The sequence below is a fragment of the Camellia sinensis genome, chromosome 12 (genome assembly GCF_055761805.1).
Source record: "Camellia sinensis isolate YWXY chromosome 12, ASM5576180v1, whole genome shotgun sequence".
Taxonomy (NCBI): domain Eukaryota; kingdom Viridiplantae; phylum Streptophyta; class Magnoliopsida; order Ericales; family Theaceae; genus Camellia; species Camellia sinensis.
The window spans coordinates 122162311-122188350 of NC_138972.1; the positions used below are offsets into that span (position 1 = coordinate 122162311).

The 26040-nt window shown below is 40.9% G+C and overlaps 2 pseudogenes; both read left to right on the plus strand.

Annotated features, from left to right (window-relative positions):
* LOC145789121 (mannosyl-oligosaccharide glucosidase GCS1-like) overlaps positions 1–26040 on the plus strand; it is a 377152-nt pseudogene that overhangs the window by 161904 nt on the left and 189208 nt on the right.
* On the plus strand, positions 5029–7001 carry LOC145804752 (MLO-like protein 1; annotated as a pseudogene).

The following is a 26040-nucleotide window of genomic DNA, read 5'->3' on the forward strand; positions in this document are numbered from 1 at the left end:
CTCTACATACCTTCTCTCTACAAATCCATCTAACTCTAGTGTGTTTCTACCCTAATCCCTTTGTAAGAAGTGTGGAGCTTGGTGTGGGCTTCGTTTTAATCCGAAAAAGTTGACGTTTGGAGCATCTCGAGTTTTCACCTTCATCTCCTTTGAGTCTCTTCTCTTGAGGTAGGGATACACTACTCCATCTTATGGGTTTTAACAAATGTTTTAGTCATTTTGATTAAATGGTGAGTTATGATAATTTTGGGAAAGTTAGGGTTTGATTTGTAATTTATAAAAGAGGGGTTTTGTGTTTTAAAGCTCCGTGTGTATATACGGCTTTGGGAATATGAGTTTGTGAGTCAAATTGGTGGAATTTGGTCTTAGGATCAATATTTGAGAAAAAGCATAATGTCCTAATTGGAGTGATAAATTAATTTGTATAATTAATTTGGGAAAAGTATGGAATTATGAAATTGAATTGAAAATCATGAAATTTGGGAAATTATGAGATGGAATGGTGTAGTTGGATAAATTCATCACTCACCTATGAAAATATTGATGTTATAACGGTTTGATGCATTTATTATCTGTTTAGAAATAACTGCTTTGAGCTATCGGTGGAGGATAGTCATGATTGTTGTACACATTGCATGTTGATTAGGGAAAATTGAAACTAATCACATTGAATATGTCATTGAATATGACGGTTGGAATAATACATCGAATGTGTGTATTGATTGATCATGGTATATGATAAGTGTTTAAATACATTGTATATGTATGTTGTGTAGGAGGAGATAGGGGATGTACTCCATGGTTTGGGAGGAGGTAAGGGATGGACTCTCAAACCTATTTGGGAGGAGATAGGGGATGGAATCCATTGATACAGCAAATCTGTGTATCACTTGAAATATGGAAGTGTTGAAGTATGGAAGTGTTTTAATATGAGTTATATTCTCATGTGAATTGTGAAGTATGTAAGTGTTTTAATATGAGTTGTAGTCTCATTTAATTGTTTGGCCAAGTTCTGAGCCATGTTTATGAATTGAATTGGTTAAATAATGGAAAGTGAAATGAAACACGTACATATTTGTCATGGAACTAGATTGTGTTGTAAGCTGGTTTATAAGTGTTAGCCATTTATCAAATGCTAATGTTTTAGTTATTGCTCATATCTGGTTTAGTATATCTCTAGTGGGCATTGGCTCACCCTATATGGGACATCATTTTCAGGTTCAGGTGATATGCCACCTCCAAGGACATAGCTTGGGAGGCTTAAAGGCTTGAAGATCTTTTTTGTTGTTTTCTTTTTGTATTACATGTTAATCAAGCCAAGGGCATATTTTGTATAAAGAGTTAGAACTCTTCTTTTGTTGAACCCAAGTGTTGACTTAGAAAGTTGTAAGCCCATAGGGCATTTACTTTTGTTGTCAACATGTAATACTTTTGTGATAAATACTCTGATAAATAGATGTACACTTTATTCTCTTGAATATATTGCCAATTCCTTGTATCATGAATGTATGAATTATGGGTTTATTTTGAGGGTGTTACACCACAGGGGAGGTCTCTGTATTTGTCAGAAACCTCAGGGGAGGTAAGTGTAATATACCCAAATAAATTTTATATATATACTTAAGGGTTAATTTCATCATTTAACTAACCAATTTAGAAGTTGGCTAAGTCCTCCCATTTCTATCCCACACCTCCATGAGTTAACCCATATATTAGGGATTACTCGTTTGACCAGACTATTAGTTCGGCCTTCACTTTTTTAACCAAACATTGGACTATCCACTTTGTTAGACATGGAGTCTAATCCCATCCATTAATCCCACCAAACAAACACCCCCCGAGATTGTTTGGTATAGATTATGAAATTGTTTATATATATATATATAATAATTTTAAAAAATTATGTCAAAGTAATTAGTGCAACTTTTATAGTTTATGAGACAGAAATAAACTTGAATAATTTTTAAAAGAAGTTGATTATTATAAAGTAGTTGAACTTGCTAAAAATTGTAACAAAGAGACTTATAGATAACATGGTGTAATGATAATAATTTGAGAGTATTGAGGTCTTTTAATCTACTAATCTGAACCTTTTTCAATCAGTTAATTTTGTATTACATCCCCTCGTGAGACTCAATAGTCTTCTTAAATATATGGCATGCGAAAATTGTCAATTCCAAGACTCATTTTTATATCTGAAATTGGAATTTAGAATTGACTCGACACAAGTCTATGTTGGAAAGTAAGTTAAAAATTAATTTTTTAATTTTTTTGACTTTAAAAAAAAACGTATAAAAAAATCAAAAAATCAAAAAACTAACTTCCAACCAACTTCCCAAAATAAGCCAGAGTTTAATCGCATGATTTTATATCCCAAACTAAATACAACAAATAGCTAAGTCTTTTCCAATTGAAAACTATTACTGGTCTGTTTAGTGTAGTTTTTAACAAGTTGAATACTGAGAATCATATAGTAGAATTTAAATAGATATTTTTTCTTACTTTTCAATATTCATATATATATATATATATATATATTAATTTATTTAAGCTATTTTTCCTTAACAAACCTATATTCATGAGACTCAATAATAAGAGTGGTGCTACATCCCCCAATATATCACCCCATGTTGGCCTCTAATTCGTGAGACTCAATAATAAGAGTGGTGCTACATCCCCTAATATATCATCTCCATATTGACCTCTAATGAGATGGAAAAGAGAGAATAGAGAGAGATAGAGAGCGAAGGAATGAGGAGTGTGTGTCCCTCTTCATATGGTTATTCCATGTCATTGTGGGTGGATTAGGAATGCTCAATTAGAGCTTTCAAATATTTTTTTTTTTAACATACTTTAACTCTCATTAATAATAAATCATTATTCATAATATATTATATTATCTCTGATTTTGTATTAGTATCCCCATTTTTACAACTATATAATTAACTTACCCTCGTTCCGTCCTAATTTGCCCCTCCCTGATTTGATACAATCTAGGTAGGAGTAGGATATTACAAACGCACCCAAAATCCACGCTCCCTACCTATGCTAATTTTATTATCCCGTCCAATTGACAACTAGCACCCTCAATTTTTTATTTTCAGTTTTTTGTCTTTTGTATACAATATGATGATAAAAATTATTAAATATTTTTGGATTATCATATAACATTGTCTATATTTTTTTTTTTATCTTCATATGACATTGTCTATATGACAATTAATCTCGGCAAATGAGAAAAATCACAACACACATCCATCATTTGTCTTTTAATTATCTAATAAAGGTATAAATCTCCATATTTCAGTCATACAATATTTTACTACATGATTAATTTAGAATATCACATAAATTATATTACATAATGTTTTGAAATTACTAAATAATTACCCTATGATCATGGTTTTTCTACCAAACTTTATGTTAGGATTGAAATTTCAGCACTTCTTTAAAAAATAAAAATAAAAATAAAAAGTAGCATTATATAAATGAATGTAATGTTAGGGAAAATATATGATTCCCCACAAGTAAATCAACCAATGGGAATAAAAACTAATGCGGAAAAATTAAATCAAAAGCAACACAAGAATTTTACGTGATTTTCTCAATGTGAGGTACGTTCACGGGATCGAAATCTGATTCTACTATCAACCAAATAGTTTCCAAATGATTACAAATGAGACACGAATGATCTCACAAAACAACCCTTAGGTGAATTCCAAATAATCACAAATAAACAAGAGGAAAAACCTCACCAAATAGATGAACAAAAGTCTTCAAAATCAGAGTTGAAGAAGACCCAAAATAACAACCCAAATCAGCTTCACGAAAGCACCCAAACAAAGATGTACAAAATCAATTTATTGCTGCTCCACAAAGCAATATACCCGAAGCACTCCACCGAATTAATTGATTTCACGTTGCTCTGTAGCCGCCACACGTACTTTTGTGAAGAACAAACAATATATACATTAGTTATAATATATATGTTGTGAATCTTGGGTTTTGTTTTATCAAAACCCTAGTTGTATCCAAATTGAATTGGGTCTCTACAAAATTAGATATAATATATAAAAATATATTATACCTAAACCAAACCAAATTAAAACTTCTTTAGTAAACCAATTGGGTCCCACACTCCAATAAGGAGGTATACCCAACATGTAAATCACCATGATAGTTTACACGAATCTACATTACTTGTTACCTCTTTTCTCTTCTCTATCCTATTGGATCTTGTTTGATTCTTATGATGATTTTTGTGACATGAATAATTTTATAAATTAATAAAATTTAAAGAGACAAAAAAAGAAACATGTGATATTTGTTTCGTTTACCCATCAAGTGAGCATGAATATGTTTAAAATATTTTGTTTTCAGAATTTTATATTCATATGAATCTGAAATATCAAAACTTTTATTTTTGGTGATACTGTGATACACAATCTAAGTAAGTATCTAACTGCTATGTCTACTTTGATGGAGGACAAAATGGAATGAGTAACACATTAAGGAAAAATAAGTTGCCTTGGCAATAAAAGATAAGGGAGAAAAGAGAGATGGTGGAGGTTTCATGCTTTTTTGCTTTTTGAGAAGGTTTCATTGATAGTAATTTCAATAAAGGGCGGAGGAGATTGATTTCCTTTTAGCAGATAAACAAGCCGTGTCCTTTCACGTGCATAATTCCCTTATTCTTATGCACGCATATAGACAAACACAGACATATATATGCTAACTTACAATAGGCTTATACATTTTTTTATGTTTTGCCTTTTGTTTTCAACAGAGTAACATGGTGGAGAATGATGGGGAAACTATCTTGCTATTCAAGTTTTGAATGATCTGAACAGTGGGTTGCTCAAGCTCTGTTTGAAAGATTAGCAAACTCAAAAGGAAGATTGGACTTGGCTCAATTATATCGGGAATGATAGAACAAGCTGTGTAACCTGAAACTACTAATGACTATTATTTTGACTAAATGTGCAAGCTATTCCTGTAACACAATTTTTATTGTACTTTTCAGCATTCCTTTTCAAAGCAATTTTATGGGTCTGTCACCAAATCAGACTATATTGTACTGAGACTTGGTTTTGTCATGGTAAGTATCCAATTTCCTGTTAGTATCTGACTTTAAATTTCCAGTTTTTTTTTTTTATTGTTACTTCACTGGCATTTGTGTTAATGTTGAATTTATTCCCTGTGTAGATACATTGCAGGGGAAATCCAAAGTTCAATTTTCACAAGTATATGATCCGTGCTTTGGAAGATGATTTTAAGAAAGTCATTGGTATAAGGCAAGTTATAGCTGGGATTTCCTGTGCAAATTGTACAGCTTCTTATTTATTCTTCTGTGTTTGCTGGGTGTATTACCAAAAATAAAATTCGAAAAGAGAGAGGATAACATTTGCAGCTGCTGGTTTGTCAGTACCCAGTGCTGGGAGGGGTAATCTAGGGATATTGTCTCAAAAACAAAAACAAAAAATCTTTTTATTTTTAATCTACATCTTGTTTAATATCTAATTTGGCTTGTTGCAGTTGGTATTTATGGATATTTGTGATTGTCTTCTTGTTGCTGAACGTTAATGGTATGTTACTAGATAAAGTTACTATTAGTCTTTTTAAATTACGTTGCCAAATGTTGTCGAGTGATTTAATTATTTTCTTTTTTGCTTTGTTATTAGTTTCTTTTTTTCTTTGTTTTGGGTTTAACAAGAGGTTATTGTGATCCACTCAATGCTTAGGTTCTTTACTTGGAAGGAAGTAGAGTGTTTTTATTCTGTTTTATTAACATGTTTATTGTGCTTGTAACACTTTATAGAAAGTATTTATCCTACATGTTTTCTTCCTGCCATAGCCGGTGGGTTTCACATAAAATACGCTGTAGTGGCTAATGGGTACTCCATTGAAAGCGTTCTATTTAAATACAAGTCAATTCTAAGTGTTTGCTACTGAATGGGTTTTGTAAATCTCGTTCCAAGATCGATCCTTGTGCAAAATTTGTCTTTTGCTCTCATTGCAATTTCATTTGAGATGCATACAGATGAATGAACATAACATGAAACTTAATATTACATTTATCTGAGTTATTATTACATCGCTTCTATTCATTAATTTTTTTTTTTTTTAAATTTACTTTTCAGCTTCTACTTGCTGTGGGAACTAAGCTGGAGCATGTAATCACCCAATTAGCTCACGAGGTTATAGAGAAACACATTGCAATTCAAGGGGAATTAGTAGTGCAACCTTCAAATAATCATTTTTGGTTCCATCGGCCCCCCATTGTCCTTTTCTTGATACATTTCATACTGTTCCAAAATGCTTTTGAGATAGCATTTTTCTTCTGGATATGGGTAAGATGATATATGCTATCGCTGCTTGTCATCTTTTGGTAAACTAGTAATAATTTCTGTGTGGATATTTGTCTCATATGCTTTTATTGCCAGTAGTTGCAATATGGCTTTGACTCCTGCATAATGGGACATGTCCGTTTTATTATGCCCAAGCTCATTATAGGTTGAGAACCATTGCCCCATTTTCACTTTGATATTCTTTCTTATTACAAATGTTTTGATGTGTAATTATTGTGATGCTCTGGGATTTGTATTTATTCTGTTTATTTACTGTTAAAATTTCAATAACATTATCATTTCAGACTTTTTAGGGTATTTGTTCAAGTACTCTGGAGTTTTAGCACCCTACCACTCTATGCCATTGTGACACAGGTAAGGTTCAGTCACAACTTATCATCTGAGTTGCAGTTTAAATTGGCAAAATTGACTGTGATTTCCCCTATTTTTTCCCTTTTTCTCCCATTTTTTCCTTTTTTCTTTTGTGGTAATGAAATGAAGATGGGAAGTTCATTCAAAAAGGCAATATTTGATAATCATGTGCAAAAGGGTCTTGTGGGTTGGGCTGAGAAAGCAAAGATGAAACTGAGGCCTAGACTAGACCGCATAAGGAGATGCATTTGTTTTTGGACATTCTTTTTATTTTTTGTTTAGTTGACATTGTAACGCCCTCAAAATAATAACAATAAACCCATCAGATAAGACATGCATTTACATTTAAACTAACCGCATTCCTTTCATTCATTAGAATTTCAGGAAATAAGTATTACATGTTAACCTCATAACAAAATGCCCTACGGGCTTACAGCTTTCCAAGTTAACACTTGGTTACAACAAAGAGTTCTAACTCGTTTACACATTAAGCCCTTGGCTTGAAATTACATGTAATACATCAAAAGTAAAACGACAAAACTATGCCCGCCACTAGCCTCCCAGCTATGTCCTTGGAGGTGGCATGCTTCCTGTACCTGAAAATGATATTCCCATATAGGGTGAGCCACAGCCCAGTAGAAATACACTAAACCAACCATGGACAATGACTAAAACATTAGCAATTGATAGTTGGTCAACACTGATACAATCACATAAATTACATATTTATGTCAACGACTTACAAGTCCCAATTACTTTTCATTTTCCCCTTTTCAACAGATAAGCATGCTAGCTCTATCATCATTTCCACAGATATGTATAAAAACTATATCTTACATTCAGATAAGCGTAAAAGCTATATCCACATTCTCAACAGATATGTATATCAACAATATCCACAGATAAGCATACAAGCTGTATCCACACTTCACAACTGATATGTATATCAACAATATCCACAGATAAGCATACAAGCTGTATCCACACTTCACAAGATAAGCATATGAGCTCTATCTTCACTTCTCTAGACAAGCATATGAGCTCTGTCTACGGAGTTCATCCCCTATCTCCTCCCAATACCTATCCGGTTTAGAGGTACATCCCCTATCTTCCCCTAAACCGCGGAGTACATCCCCTATCTCCTCCTCTACACATAACGTATATAAACACATTGGTTCTATATACAATCACACAATACACACAATTAATGTATTCTATCAACCGTCAAGTTCCATGACACATTCCATTGATTAGTTTCCGTTTACCTAATCATCATGCATTGTCTACAACAATCTCGACTATCCTCCACCGATAGCCCCAAGCAGTTATTTCTAAAACAGAAAATAAATGCACAAATGGATATTCAATCAACATTTCATTTTCTCATTTCTCACCAATTAATTATCCCAATTAATTAAACAATGTAATTAGGTCATTTTCCATAATTACCATTTCAACCCTTAGGTCCCATTTTCATCAATGATTCAACAATCATTCTATTTTTCTATGCCAAACATGCATCTAGGTTTATTATGAATAAAACCCCAACTTTTGTAAAATTACACAAAAGCCCCAAACTTTCACAAATTTACCAAACCAAGCCCAACATCTCAAAATACCAAAATTTAAAGACAAAACCCATAGAGAGGAGTAGGATATCCCTACCTCAAATTCGGAGCTCCAAGGGAGAAGACTACAAAACCCAACGTGCTCCAAAACCCGTGATTTTCAGATTAAAATGTAGCCCTCGACGATCAACAACCTTTTTGTAAAGGCCAAAGGTGAGTAAATCACTCCTACTAGATCAAAACCTAGAGAGAAGGTAGAGTCTAGAGTGAGAGGCTCAACAATGGTGATTCTGGAAAAGTAAGAGAGAGAAGAGAAAGTGAAAAAGTGATTTGAAAAGTCACAACTTCGGGACTTTAACCCAGGTCTCCGCTCGAGCGTAAAACACCCCGCTCGAGCGGCCACTCACAGACTTCCGCTCGAGCGGCCAACCTCCCGCTCGAGCGCAGAATGCACTCGCTCAGCACTTTTGCAGAACCAGGCCTCCGCTCGAGCTCCCAACCCTACGCTCGAGCTCACAACACTGCACAACAAGATACTGGATGGATGTAATCTACGCTCGAGCGCCAACACCTCCGCTCGAGCGTACAGGCCAAAAATCTGGGCAACTAGTTTTGGTTTCTAAACTCAACCAACCTGTAACAAACCCGCTCAACACATCCTATAACTCAAATACAAAGTAAGAAAGGATGTAAACAAGATAATAAGCAACTACCAACATCCACGGACACATGTCCGGATCACTATACAACAAGGGTAAACCCGGGATCGCTATAACCTCCCCCCCTTAAAGAATTTCGTCCCCGAAATTAAACACAAGTTTTCAAAAACAAGTTCTCCTCCATTTTAAACAATGTTACATTTTAACATTCAACAATTCGACCCATTACCGGTCATTCATCCCTTAAACAAGAGACATATCACAATATGTAAACAACATATGTACTTTCAACATGCATCAACATTATGCACTATCCTTCCAATTTCAACAATATATTCAACAGATATAATGTTACATTCAACTTCCATATGAGGCAAGTTCCAAAACATACTACCAATAGTCAAAACATTCTCAATGTTTCACAACTTAAGACATATATAAAAGCTCTTAAGTTCAACAAAACGGAAAATTTAAATACAAGATCACACATCAACAAACAAGTCCGGATATTTCTCACGGACTTCCAACTCACGTTCCCAAGTGGCTTCCTCCACTCCGTGATGTTTCCACAAGACTTTCACCAAAGGAATGGTCTTGCCACGCAGGACCTGATCCCGCCTATCCAAGACCCGAACCGGTCTCTCCTCATACGAGGCATCCTCATCTACCTCTAAATCGGTCCAATCCAGCACATGTGATGGATCTGGCTCATACTTCCGAAGCATACTCACATGAAACACGTCATGCACCCCGGACAACTGCGGTGGTAAGGCCAATCGATAAGCAACCTCACCAATCCTCTCAAGGATCTCAAAAGGACCAATAAACCGAGGGGATAACTTCCCACTCTTCCCAAACCTCATCAGACCTCGCCTAGGTGATATCTTCAGAAAGACATGATCACCTACCTCAAACGCCAAAGGCCTCCTCCTACGGTCGGCATAACTCTTTTGTCGACTCTGGGCTGTAACAAGCCTCTTACGGATAAGCTCAACTTTCTCCGTCGTCTCCCTAACCAACTCCGGACCCAACAAAGGTGCATCACCCACCTCGGCCCAACAAACTGGAGACCTACACGGTCGGCCATACAAGGCCTCAAACGGTGTCATACCGATGCTAGACTGAAAACTGTTGTTGTAGGCAAACTCTACCAATGGCAAGTGCCTCTCCCACGTCCCACTGAAATCCAGGACACAACCCCGAAGCATATCCTCGAGGATCTGAATAGTACGCTCGGACTGCCCGTCAGTCTGAGGATGATAAGCCGTACTAAAGGTCAACTTAGTGCCCAAGGCACTCTGCAAACTCTGCCACAACCTAGCAGTAAAACGAGGATCTCTATCTGACACGATCGTCACTGGGACCCCGTGCAATCTCACTACGTCCCGAATATACAAATCGGCAAGATGATCTACCGAATCTCTCACGCGCATAGGAATAAAGTGCGCCGACTTAGTCAACCGGTCTACAACCACCCAAATAGCATCACTACCCCGCTGAGTCTTCGGAAGACCTACAACGAAGTCCATAGTGACATGCTCCCACTTCCACTCGGCAATAGGCAAAGGTTGCAACAAACCCGCTGGCCTCTGATGCTCGGCCTTCACTTGCTGGCAAGTAAGGCACTTCGATACGAAAACAGCCACATCTCTTTTCATACCCCGCCACCAAAACTGGCGACCCAAATCCTGATACATCTTAGTACCTCCCGGATGCACCGCAAGGCGCGAATGGTGAAACTCTCGGAGTACTTCCTCACGGCAAGCCTCCGGTACAAACAAACGGTCTCGGTATCTCACACTCAGGTCGGGATACACCGTCAAACCCTTCTCAACTTTCCCACTGGAGATCTTCTCTCGGAGGGATTCTACCTCAAGGTCACCTCTCTGTGCCTCTAACACTCTAGTCACAAGTGTAGGCTGCACCACAACAGAAAACAAGGCCGCAGCCTCAACAGATTCGCCCAGTAGCAAATCAAACTCGCCAAGTGCTCCCAACATCACCCATTCCCGGATGGCTATACAAGCTACATCACTAATGGTTTTCCTACTAAGGGCATCGGCCACAACATTGGCCTTTCCCGGATGATAATGCAACTCAAAATCATAATCCTCGATGAACTCCATCCATCTCCTCTGCCTCAGATTCAAGTCTCTCTGTGTAAACAGATACTTCAAACTCTTGTGATCCGAGAATACCTCGAACCTCTCACCATAAAGGTAGTGCCTCCAGATTTTCAAGGCAAAGATCACAGCTGCTAACTCTAGGTCGTGTGTGGGGTAATTCTTCTCGTGTATTTTCAACTGACGTGAGCCATAAGCTACCACTTTTCCCTCTTGCATCAACACACAACCCAAACCCTCTCGTGAGGCATCACAATAAACCGCATAACCCAACCCTCTCTCCGGAATAATCAACACCGGAGCGGTGGTCAATCTAATTTTCAACTCTTGGAACGACCTTTCACAAGTCTCACTCCACACAAACTTGACTCCCTTCCGAGTCAGTCTAGTCAACGGTGACGCTAACCTGGAGAAATCTTTCACAAACCGACGGTAATACCCAGCTAATCCCAGAAAACTGCGGATCTCAAACACACTCTTAGGCTGTGCCCAATCTTGCACTGCCTCAACCTTGGATGTATCAACAGACACCCCTTCCCCGGATACCACGTGGCCTAAGAATTTGACTTCCCTCAGCCAGAACTCACACTTCCCAAACTTGGCATACAGCCTATGGGCTCTAAGTAGCTCAAGCACCACTCTCAAGTGTGCCTCGTGCTCCTCCTCAGAAGACGAATAGATAAGGATGTCGTCCACAAAGACAACCACAAATCGGTCTAAGAACTCCCGGAAAATCCGGTTCATCAAGTCCATAAAGACTGCCGGTGCATTGGTAAGCCCGAATGGCATCACCAGAAACTCGTAATGGCCATACCGCGTACGGAATGCCGTCTTAGGAATATCTTCCTCCCTGACCCTCAACTGATGGTAACCCGATCTCAAGTCTATCTTAGAGAAACAACGGGAACCCTTCAACTGGTCAAACAAATCATCTATACGGGGCATAGGGTACTTATTTTTAACCGTAGCCCGATTCAACTTCCGGTAGTCTATACACAATCTCAAGGCACCATCTTTCTTTTTAACAAAGAGTGCCGGTGCTCCCCACGGTGAAACACTAGGGCGAACGAAGCCCTTATCTAGCAATTCCTGGAGCTGAACTTTCAACTCAACCAACTCTGCTGGAGCAAAACGGTAAGGTGCCATAGACATCGGCGCCGTACCAGGCACTAAATCAATAGAGAACTCTATCTCTCGGTGAGGTGGCAAACTAACAAGATCTTCGGGAAAAACATCCGAATACTCACAAACCACCCTCGGCAATACATGCTGGGTCTCACCACTCCCACCACTCTCAAAGCTAGCAAGTAGACTACTAAGCTCACTTCGCCCTCGCGAATCATACCCCGGTGGCAAAACACTACCAACCCAGTCTCCCAAGAAATGGAACCACTCCCCGCTCAAGGTACACAATGTAACCCTCTGGCGGTAGCAATCAATAACAGCCCGGTATGACGATAACCAGTCCATACCCAAAATAACATCAAAACCCTTCATAGGCATGACAACAAACGGAAAAGGAAGCCTATAGTCGGCGACCTCTATATCACATCCTCTAACACCCTGTTTCAGAATCAACTCACCACCCAAAGGCGATACCACACAAATAGGAGATGCTAACTGTGCTAACTCCAATTCCAAAACAGATGCAAATGCAGCAGATACAAAAGAATGAGATGCACCCGTGTCTATCAACACATTAGCAACTGAGTTGCAAAACAGAAAAGTACCTCTCACTATTGATGGAGCCGGTACTAAATCCTGCGCGGTAACAGCATACACGCGCCCCGTAGGCCCCTGGTCTACCTGCTCACCTCTCGGAGCAAAAGACTGCTGCACAGACTGGGATGACGAAGCTCCCGGATTGGCCCTCGAGGCCTGCACAGACTGAGCTGGCTGAAAACCCTGCGTCTTCCTAGAACCAGACGCTCCCGAAGTGGCACTCAACTGTGGGCAAAACCTCTTCATGTGCCCAGGTTGTCCACACTGATAACAAGTCAAGAGCTGTCCCCTGCCCAAACTCTGACTCTGCGGTCTAGCTGAAGAAGAAGCAGCTTTCTGACCCCCACCCTTCTGCGGGCAAACAGAAACCTTGTGACCCAGCTGGCCACACTTGTAACAAGTGAATTCCCCCTGACTGCCTCTCCCCGAGCCTACACTCGGCACTGGAAAGGTCGATCTAGAGACTGCACCCTGAGACTGCTGAGGGTTAGAACCCCTCTGCCTCCTGCCATCACTCTGACTATCCTGGCTCCTCTTGGAGCCTCTCTGACCCTCATCCTCCTCCTGCATCATAAGCTCCATATGAGCTGCAGCATCTACCAGGTGTCTATACTCTCGAATGTAAGACCCACCAATTCTCAACTTGAGGCCCCGCCTCAACTTCCGCTCAAACTCATAACAACGGCGTTCCTCAGACGCCACCAGTTCAGGTGCAAACCTGGACAGACTGGTAAAAGTAGCCTCAAACTCGGCCACTGACAAGCCCTGCTGATTAAGCCGGCTAAACTGATCCCTCAGCTTTTCCCTAGCTGCTGCTGATAAAAACCTCTCCTGAAAAGCATTCACAAACGCCTCCCAAGTACCACCAACACGAGCTTTCTCGTATTTCCACCATTGACCCGCATCTCCCTTCAGTTGGAAGGATGCCAAGGTCACTTTCAGTGCTCCGTCCTCGATGCCAAGCATCTCAAACGTCTTCGTTGTCTGTTCGAGCCATTCATCTGCCTTAAGCGGCTCTTTAGGATCCCCGATAAACTCGTCCGGATTACACCGAAAGAACTCCCTCTTCAAGAAGGAAGGCCCTGTCTCAGCTGCCTGATTCCCAGCTCTAAGAATACCCAAAGCTCCTGCTATCTCTCTGGCCAAGGCACCCATAGCCTGCTGACCCACTGGCTCGGCCACATTGGCCTGCCCAACTCCCTCCTGCACTGCCGGAATCTCACCCTGTAACGGTACTTCCTGCCTCGCAGGTCTACCACGCCTAGCACCTCTTCCTCGTCCTGACATCCTAATAAAGGCAACACAGAACGTTAGCACATTCATAAATGTGCCGAAACTAAACACTCACGTCCTAATGCATGGACAACTGTAATTCACTCCACATAAGCACATAAACACATAAGCACTTACGAATTTCATTTCCGGATAATAATAGTCCCGAGGCGTTACTAGAGTTCCGGTTAGAAATAGCATTGATCAAGTGCTTTTCCAACAAGACTCCCAGAAACTCAAGGATCCAATCAATATCCTAGAAATTAAATCCCATACCCACATAGTCACATAAGCATGTTATCAAATAAACACATAGCATATGGTACTACATCTACGCCTCTATCAAGCGAGACAAACCCTTTGTGATCCTAATCACTTCCCACGTACCCAAAGTATTCGAACCCGGTACGCTCTGATACCAAGTTGTAACGCCCTCAAAATAATAACAATAAACCCATCAGATAAGACATGCATTTACATTTAAACTAACCGCATTCCTTTCATTCATTAGAATTTCAGGAAATAAGTATTACATGTTAACCTCATAACAAAATGCCCTACGGGCTTACAGCTTTCCAAGTTAACACTTGGTTACAACAAAGAGTTCTAACTCGTTTACACATTAAGCCCTTGGCTTGAAATTACATGTAATACATCAAAAGTAAAACGACAAAACTATGCCCGCCACTAGCCTCCCAGCTATGTCCTTGGAGGTGGCATGCTTCCTGTACCTGAAAATGATATTCCCATATAGGGTGAGCCACAGCCCAGTAGAAATACACTAAACCAACCATGGACAATGACTAAAACATTAGCAATTGATAGTTGGTCAACACTGATACAATCACATAAATTACATATTTATGTCAACGACTTACAAGTCCCAATTACTTTTCATTTTCCCCTTTTCAACAGATAAGCATGCTAGCTCTATCATCATTTCCACAGATATGTATAAAAACTATATCTTACATTCAGATAAGCGTAAAAGCTATATCCACATTCTCAACAGATATGTATATCAACAATATCCACAGATAAGCATACAAGCTGTATCCACACTTCACAACTGATATGTATATCAACAATATCCACAGATAAGCATACAAGCTGTATCCACACTTCACAAGATAAGCATATGAGCTCTATCTTCACTTCTCTAGACAAGCATATGAGCTCTGTCTACGGAGTTCATCCCCTATCTCCTCCCAATACCTATCCGGTTTAGAGGTACATCCCCTATCTTCCCCTAAACCGCGGAGTACATCCCCTATCTCCTCCTCTACACATAACGTATATAAACACATTGGTTCTATATACAATCACACAATACACACAATTAATGTATTCTATCAACCGTCAAGTTCCATGACACATTCCATTGATTAGTTTCCGTTTACCTAATCATCATGCATTGTCTACAACAATCTCGACTATCCTCCACCGATAGCCCCAAGCAGTTATTTCTAAAACAGAAAATAAATGCACAAATGGATATTCAATCAACATTTCATTTTCTCATTTCTCACCAATTAATTATCCCAATTAATTAAACAATGTAATTAGGTCATTTTCCATAATTACCATTTCAACCCTTAGGTCCCATTTTCATCAATGATTCAACAATCATTCTATTTTTCTATGCCAAACATGCATCTAGGTTTATTATGAATAAAACCCCAACTTTTGTAAAATTACACAAAAGCCCCAAACTTTCACAAATTTACCAAACCAAGCCCAACATCTCAAAATACCAAAATTTAAAGACAAAACCCATAGAGAGGAGTAGGATATCCCTACCTCAAATTCGGAGCTCCAAGGGAGAAGACTACAAAACCCAACGTGCTCCAAAACCCGTGATTTTCAGATTAAAATGTAGCCCTCGACGATCAACAACCTTTTTGTAAAGGCCAAAGGTGAGTAAATCACTCCTACTAGATCAAAACCTAGAGAGAAGGTAGAGTCTAGAGTGAGAGGCTCAACAATGGTGATTCTGGAAAAGTAAGAGAGAGAAGAGAAAGTGAAAAAGTGATTTGAAAAGTCACAACTTCGGGACTTTAACCCAGGTCTCCGCTCGAGCGTAAAACACCCCGCTCGAGCGGCCACTCACAGACTTCCGCTCGAGCGGCCAACCTCCCGCTCGAGCGCAGAATGCACTCGCTCAGCACTTTTGCAGAACCAGGCCTCCGCTCGAGCTCCCAACCCTACGCTCGAGCTCACAACACTGCACAACAAGATACTGGATGGATGTAATCTACGCTCGAGCGCCAACACCTCCGCTCGAGCGTACAGGCCAAAAATCTGGGCAACTAGTTTTGGTTTCTAAACTCAACCAACCTGTAACAAACCCGCTCAACACATCCTATAACTCAAATACAAAGTAAGAAAGGATGTAAACAAGATAATAAGCAACTACCAACATCCACGGACACATGTCCGGATCACTATACAACAAGGGTAAACCCGGGATCGCTATAGACATTAACATGGATTATGTTTTTGATGAAAACAGGTCTTTTGAGCATCTTTCTTGGAACATTCAACTTTTGGATAGCATGTACTATATGGAGGCTGCTTATTTCCTTTTTGATATCCTTGATAACACATTTTGTTCATTATCCTTTGCTATTCTATATTTTTTTTGCTGTTATTGATTGTGTGCCTTTCTTTTCCACCCTCACCCTCACCCTCACCCTTGGATGAGATTATTGAATTTGCATATAAAAAAATGGCTGAGATGACATTATGATGGCATCATAACTTTGCCTATAAAAAAATAGCTGACATATGATGAGATCGTAACTTTTATGGCCCTGATAAGGAGTGCTAACAGCATTATTTGTGCAATTTGAGGAGCTGTCAGCAGTTTTTTTATGTGGTGTTTGGATTACCTGGACTAAAAAGAAGGTTTTGTGTTTGACCATGTAAAATAGAGTTGTGCTCTTATTAGATAATTTCTATTGGAAGCTTCCTGTAATTGTTATTGTTTATGTGGTTGCAGAGCAAGAAACCTCCTATTGAGTTTGCAGAGGAACTTGTGTAGGATGCTAATCAGTATTAATGGGTTTAACCTGATAATAGCCGATTTGTTCTAAGACCATGAAGAAGATAAAGTTTCAGTTATAGAAGTTTCACCTGGTATTCATGTCTTATCAAATGCAAGCCTTGACTCACCTTGGCCTAAGGTAAGAATTTACACTGTACTTGTTGATCTATTTAATTAATTGCTGTGGCATGCACAATAGAGTTGGTGTTCTGCTAACTAGTGAGTACAGAATAAGAAGCTAAATGTTTGAAAGCTGATGTGTATGAACTCTATGTAAAGTCCTACTGGGTGATGGATATATGTGTGTGTCATTTGCTAACTATGTGGACAGCTGTATTAGCTGTTGTTTGTATTTGGCTAATACATATTAGTCCCTAGCATTGGTTATGTTGGTTCATAGTATGGCATTACATTGTTCAATTCCAAACTTTAAAAGCAACACCGAGAATATAATATTGTGATGAATTTGTAGTGTGGATATTTTGATTACATAAGCATGTGGCCTATGAATGGATTTGAATGTCATGGCTTCATTCACTTATTTTGGGTGAGTGGTAAAGATCTCAAATTCAAATGGGTTAGTGATTAGCAGTTATCTAGTTTAAGTCCATACTCATCAAAAAGAAACAAACAAGAAAGATGGTGTTCATACTTACCCAAATTAGGAAGATACTTACCCAAGTTAGGAAGAGAGAGAAAAAAAAAAAAGAGAAGATGATGTTCATGATCCTAGAAAGGATGGACTATGGCCTTCACCAAACTTTGATGCAGAATAACGGCATCTCCTATAGAAGCAGGTAATGAGTTCAATGAGTGTATATGGAAAATAAAGCAAATACTGCAGAATAACGGCATCTCCTATCAAGTTTCCTGCCTGCTCCATTGCTGCAAAAAGACACATTGATTTAAGTATAACAATTTTAGATGTTCATGGCGTGGTATACTTCTATTTATTTTACTTACTCATCTAGATATCATTATAAAGCAAATACTGCAGAGCTTGGTTTCATAGGAATATATCACATTCTATTCTTGCTCTTTCATACTCTTTCTTGTTCAAGGTTTTAAGCACCTGACTAAACCTGCACGAGAAGTTGTTATGCTGCTGCAGAAGATTGATAATGACAACTATCCTGAGGTATGATTCAGAAATTTGTTGTGCTTAGAATCGTCTCACCAAGATACACACCTACCATCTTTACGCTGTTGTTCATTTGAATTTTGAATTGTATATATCCCCCTGAAAGATGGATCACTTTTGGAACTACAATTCTGCAGACACTTGGTTGTAACGCCCTCAAAATAATAACAATAAACCCATCAGGTAAGACATGCATTTACATTTAAACTAACTGCATTCCTTTCATTCATTAGAATTCCATTACTTAAGTATTACATGTTAACCTCATAACAAAATGCCCTACGGGCTTACAGCTTTCCAAGTTAACACTTGGTTACAACAAAGAGTTCTAACTCGTTTACACATTAAGCCCTTGGCTTGAAATTACATGTAATACATCAAAGGTAAAACGACAAAACTATGCCCGCCACTAGCCTCCCAGCTATGTCCTTGGAGGTGGCATGCTTCCTGTACCTGAAAATGATATTCCCATATAGGGTGAGCCACAGCCCAGTAGAAATACACTAAACCAACCATGGACAATGACTAAAACATTAGCAATTGATAGTTGGTCAACACTGATTCAATCACATAAATTACATATTTATGTCAACGACTTACAAGTCCCAATTACTTTTCATTTTCCCTTTTTCAACAGATAAGCATGCTAGCTCTATCATCATTTCCACAGATATGTATAAAAACTATATCTCACATTCAGATAAGCATAAAAGCTATATCCACATTCTCAACAGATATGTATATCAACAATATCCACAGATAAGCATACAAGCTGTATCCACACTCTACAACAGATATGTATATCAACAATATCCACAGATAAGCATACAAGCTGTATCCACACTTCACTTCACAAAGATAAGCATATGAGCTCTATCTTCACTTCTCTAGACAAGCATATGAGCTCTGTCTACGGAGTACATCCCCTATCTCCTCCAAATACCTATCCGGTTTAGAGGTCCATCCCCTATCTTCCCCTAAACCGCGGAGTACATCCCCTATCTCCTCCTCTACACATAACGTATAAAAACACATTGGTTCTATATACAATCACACAATACAAACAATTAATGTATTCTAGCAACTGTCAAGTTCCATAACACATTCCATTGATTAGTTTCAGTTTGCCTAATCAACATACATTGTCTACAACAATCACGACTATCATCCACCGATAGCCCAAAGCAGTTATTTCTAAAACAGAACATAAATGCACAATTGGATATTCAACCAACATTTCATTTCCTCATTTCTCACCAATTAATTATCCCAATTAATTAAACAATGTAATTAGGCCATTTTCCATAATTACCATTTCAACCCTTAGGTCCCATTTTCATCAATGATTCAACAATCATTCTATTTTTTTCTATGCCAAACCTGCATCTAGGTTTATGATGAGTAAAACCCCAACTTTTGTAAAATTACACAAAAGCCCCAAACTTTCACAAATTACCAAACCAAGCCCAACATCTCAAAATACCAAAATTTAAAGACAAAACCCATAGAGAGGAGTAGGTTATCCCTACCTCAAATTCGGAGTCCCAAAGGAGAAGACGACAAAACCCAACGTGCTCCAAAACCCGAGATTTTCAGATTAAAATGAAGCCCTCGACGATCAACAACTTTTTTGTAAAGGCCAAAGGTGAGTAAATCACTCCTACTAGATCAAAACCTAGAGAGAAGGTAGAGTCTAGAGTGAGAGGCTCAACAATGGTGATTTTGGAAAAGTAAGAGAGAGAAGAGAAAGTGAAAAAGTGATTTGAAAAGTCACAATTTCGGGACTTAAACCCAGTCTTCCGCTCGAGCGTAAAACACCCCGCTCGAGCGGCCACTCACAGACTTCCGCTCGAGCGGCCAACCTCCCGCTCGAGCGCAGAATGCTCTCGCCCAGCACTTTTGCAGAACCAGGCCTCCGCTCGAGCTCCCAACCCTACGCTCGAGCTCACAACACTGCACAACAAGATACTGGATGGATGTAATCTACGCTCGAGCGCCAACACCTCCGCTCGAGCGTACAGGCCAAAAATCTGGGCAACTAGTTTTTGGTTTCTAAACTCAACCAACCTGTAACAAACCCGCTCAACACATCCTATAACTCAAATACAAAGTAAGAAAGGATGTAAACAAGATAATAAAAAAACTACCAACATCCACGGACACATGTCCGGATCACTATACAACAAGGGTAAACCCGGGATCGCTATAACCTCCCCCCTTAAAGAATTTCGTCCCCGAAATTAAGCACAAGTTTTCAAAACAAGTTTTTCTCCCTTTTAATCAATGTTACACTTGAACATTCAACAATTCGACCCATTACCGGTCATCCCATCCCTTTAACAAGAGACATATCACAATATGTAAACAACATATGTATTTTCAACATGCATCAACATTATGCACTATCCTTCCAATTTCAACAATATATTTAACGCATATAATGTCACTTTCAACTTCCATATGAGGCAAGTTCCAAAACATACTTCCAATAACCAAAACATTTTCAATGTTTCACAACTTAAGACATATATAAAAGCTCTTAAGTTCCATAAAATGTAAAATTTAAATATAAAATTACATATCAACAAACAAGTCCGGATATTTCTCTCGGACTTCCAACTCACGTTCCCAAGTGGCTTCCTCCACTCCGTGATGTTTCCACAAGACTTTCACCAAAGGAATGGTCTTGCCACGCAGGACCTGATCCCGCCTATCCAAGACCCGAACCGGTCTCTCCTCATACGAGGCATCCTCATCTACCTCTAAATTAGTCCAATCCAACACATGTGATGGATCTGGTTCATACTTCCGAAGCATACTCACATGAAACACGTCATGTACTCCGGACAACTGCGGCGGTAAGGCTAACCGATAAGCTACCTCACCTATCCTCTCAAGGATCTCAAAAGGACCAATAAACCGAGGGGACAACTTCCCACTCTTCCCAAACCTCATCAGGCCTCGCCTAGGTGATATCTTCAGAAAGACATGATCACCTACCTCAAACGCCAAAGGCCTCCTCCTACGGTCGGCATAACTCCTTTGTCGACTCTGGGCTGTAACAAGCCTCCTACGGATAAGCTCAACTTTCTCCGTCGTCTCCCTAACCAACTCCGGACCCAACAAAGGTGCATCACCCACCTCGGCCCAACACACTGGAGACCTACACGGTCGGCCATACAAGGCCTCAAACGGTGCCATACCGATGCTAGACTGAAAACTGTTGTTGTAGGCAAACTCTACCAATGGCAAGTGCCTCTCCCACGTCCCACTGAAGTCCAGGACACAACCCCGAAGCATATCCTCGAGGATCTGAATAGTACGCTCGGACTGCCCGTCAGTCTGAGGATGATAGGCCGTACTAAAGGTCAACTTAGTGCCCAAGGCACTCTGCAAACTCTGCCACAACCTGGCAGTAAAACGAGGATCTCTATCTGAGACGATCGTCACTGGGACCCCGTGCAATCTCACTACGTCCCGAATATACAAGTCGGCAAGATGATCTACCGAATCTCTCACGCGCATAGGAATAAAGTGCGCCGACTTAGTCAACCGGTCTACAACCACCCAAATAGCATCACTACCCCGCTGAGTCCTCGGAAGACCTACAACGAAGTCCATAGTGACATGCTCCCACTTCCACTCGGCAATAGGCAAAGGTTGCAACAAACCCGCTGGCCTCTGATGCTCGGCCTTCACTTGCTGGCAAGTAAGGCATTTCGATACGAAGACAGCCACATCTCTTTTCATACCCCGCCACCAAAACTGGCGACCCAAATCCTGATACATCTTAGTACCTCCCGGATGCACCGCAAGGCGCGAATGGTGAAACTCTCGGAGTACTTCCTCTCGGCAAGATTCCGGTACAAACAAACGGTCTCGGTATCTCACACTCAGGTCGGGATACACCGTCAAACCCTTCTCAACTTTCCCACTGGAGATCTTCTCTCGGAGGGATTCTACCTCAAGGTCACCTCTCTGTGCCTCTAACACTCTAATCACAAGTGTAGGCTGCGCAACAACAGAAAACAAGGCCGCAGCCTCAACGGATTCGCCTAGTAGCAAATCAAACTCGCCAAGTGCTCCCAACATTTCCCATTCTCGGATGGCTATACAAGCTACATCACTAATGGTTTTCCTACTAAGGGCATCGGCCACAACATTGGCCTTTCCCGGATGATAATGTAATTCAAAATCATAATCCTCGATGAACTCCATCCATCTCCTCTGCCTCAAATTCAAGTCTCTCTGTGTAAACAAATACTTCAAACTCTTATGATCCGAGAATACCTCGAACCTCTCACCATAAAGGTAGTGCCTCCAGATTTTCAAGGCAAAGATCACAGCTGCTAACTCTAGGTCGTGTGTGGGGTAATTCTTCTCGTGTATTTTCAACTGACGTGAGCCATAAGCTACCACTTTCCCGTCTTGCATCAACACACAACCCAAACCCTCTCGTGAGGCATCACAACAAACCGCATAACCCAACCCTCTCTCCGGAATAATCAACACCGGAGCGGTGGTCAATCTAACTTTCAGCTCTCGGAACGACTTTTCACAAGTCTCACTCCACACAAACTTGACTCCCTTCCGAGTCAGTCTAGTCAACGGTGACGCTAACCTGGAGAAATCTTTCACAAACCGACGGTAATACCCAGCTAATCCCAGAAAACTGCGGATCTCAAACACACTCTTAGGCTGTGCCCAATCTTGCACTGCCTCAACCTTGGATGTATCAACAGACACCCCTTCCCCGGATACCACGTGGCCTAAGAATTTGACTTCCCTCAGCCAGAACTCACACTTCCCAAACTTGGCATACAGCCTATGGGCTCTAAGTAACTTAAGCACCACTCTCAAGTGTTCCTCGTGCTCCTCCTTAGATGACGAATAGATAAGGATATCGTCCACAAAAACAACCACAAAGCGGTCTAAAAACTCCCGGAAAATCCGGTTCATCAAGTCCATAAAGACTGCCGGTGCATTGGTAAGCCCGAATGGCATCACCAAAAACTCATAATGGCCATACCGCGTACGGAATGCCGTCTTCGGAATATCTTCCTCCCTGACCCTCAACTGATGGTAACCCGATCTCAAGTCTATCTTAGAGAAACAACGGGAACCCTTCAACTGGTCAAACAAATCATCTATTCGGGGCATAGGGTACTTATTCTTAACCGTAGCCCGATTCAACTTCCGGTAGTCAATACACAATCTCAAGGCACCATCTTTCTTTTTAACAAAGAGGGCCGGTGCTCCCCACGGTGAAACACTAGGGCGAACAAAGCCCTTATCGAGCAATTCCTGGAGCTGAACTTTCAACTCAACCAACTCTGCTGGAGCAAAACGGTAAGGTGCCATAGAAATCGGCGCCGTACCAGGCACTAAATCAATAGAGAACTCTATCTCTCGGTAAGGTGGCAAACTAACAAGATCTTCGGGAAAGACATCCGAATACTCACAAACCACCCTCGGTAACACAATCTGGGTCTCATCACACTCACTACTCTCAAAGCTAGCAAGTAGACCACTAAGCTCACTTCGCCCTCGCGAATCAAACCCCGGTGGCAAAACACTACCAACCCGGTCTCCCAAAAAATGGAACCACTCCCCGCTCAAGGTACATAATGTAACCCTCTGGCGGTAGCAATCAATAACAGCCCGGTATGACGATAACCAGTCCATACCCAAAATAACATCAAAACCCCTCATGGGCATGACAACAAACGGAAAAGGAAGCCTATAGTCGGCGACCTCTATATCACATCCTCTAACACCCTGTTTCAGAATCAACTCACCACCCAAAGGCGATACCACACAAATAGGAGATGCTAACTGTGCTAACTCCAATTCCAAAACAGATGCAAATGCAGCAGATACAAAAGAATGAGATGCACCCGTGTCTATCAATACATTAGCAACTGAGTTGCAAAACAGAAAAGTACCTCTCACTACTGATGGAGCCGGTACTAAATCCTGCGCGGTAACAGCATACACGCGCCCCGTAGGCCCCTGGTCTACCTGCTCACCTCTCGGAGCAAAAGACTGCTGCACAGACTGGGATGACGAAGCTCCCGGATTGGCCCTCGAGGCCTGCACAGACTGAGCTGGCTGAAAACCCTGCGTCTGCCTAGAACCAGACGCTCCCGAAGTGGCACTCAACTGTGGGCAAAACCTCTTCATGTGCCCAGGTTGTCCACACTGATAACAAATCAAGAGCTGCCCCCTGCCCAAACTCTGACTCTGCGGTCTAGCTGAAGAAGAAGCAGCTTTCTGACCCCCACCCTTCTGCGGGCAAACAGAAACCTTGTGACCCAACTGGCCACACTTGTAACAAGTGAATTCTCCCTGACTGCCTCTCCCCGAGCCTACACTCGGCACTGGAAAGGTCGATCTAGAGACTGCACCCTGAGACTGCTGAGGGTTATAACCCTTCTGTCTCCTGCCATCACCCTGACTATCCTGGCTCCTCTTGGAGCCTCTCTGACCCTCATCCTCCTCCTGCATCATAAGCTCCATATGAGCTGCAGCATCCACTAGGTGTCTATACTCTCGAATGTAAGACCCACCAATTCTCAACTTGAGGCCCCGCCTCAACTTCCGCTCAAACTCATAACAACGGCGTTCCTCAGACGCCACCAGTTCAGGTGCAAACCTGGACAGACTGGTAAAAGTAGCCTCAAACTCGGCCACTGACAAGCCCTGCTGATTAAGCCGGCTAAACTGATCCCTCAGCTTCTCCCTAGCTGCTGCTGATAAAAACCTCTCCTGAAAAGCATTCACAAACGCCTCCCAAGTACCACCAACACGAGCTTTCTCGTACTTCCACCATTGACCCGCATCTCCCTTCAGCTGGAAGGATGCCAAGGTCACTTTCAGTGCTCCGTCCTCGATGCCAAGCATCTCAAACGTCTTCGTTGTCTGTTCGAGCCATTCATCTGCCTTAAGCGGCTCTTTAGGATCCCCGATAAACTCGTCCGGATTACACCGAAAGAACTCCCTCTTCAAGAAGGAAGGCCCTGTCTCAGCTGCCTGATTCCCAGCTCTAAGAATACCTAAAGCTCCTGCTATCTCTCTGGCCAAGGCACCCATAGCCTGCTGACCTACTGGCTCGGCCACATTGGCCTGCCCAACTCCCTCCTGCACTGCCGGGATCTCACCCTGTAACGGTACTTCATGCCTCGCAGGTCTACCACGCCTAGCACCTCTTCCTCGTCCTGACATCCTAATAAAGGCAACACAGAACGTTAGCACATTCATAGGTGTGCCGAAACTAATCACTCACGTCCTAATGCATGGACAACTGTAATTCACTCCACATAAGCACATAAACACATAAGCACTTACGAACTTCATTTCCGGATAATGATAGTCCCGAGACGTTACTAGAGTTCCGGTTAGAAACAGCATTGATCAAGTGCTTTTCCAACAAGACTCCCAGAAACTCAAGGATCCAATCAACATCCTAGAAATTAAATCCCATACCCACATAGTCACATAAGCATGTTATCAAATAAGCACATAGCATATGGTACTACATCTAAGTCTCTATCAAACGAGACAAACCCATTGTGATCCTAATCACTTCCCACGTACCCAAAGTATTCGAACCCGGTACGCTCTGATACCAAGTTGTAACGCCCTCAAAATAATAACAATAAACCCATCAGGTAAGACATGCATTTACATTTAAACTAACTGCATTCCTTTCATTCATTAGAATTCCATTACTTAAGTATTACATGTTAACCTCATAACAAAATGCCCTACGGGCTTACAGCTTTCCAAGT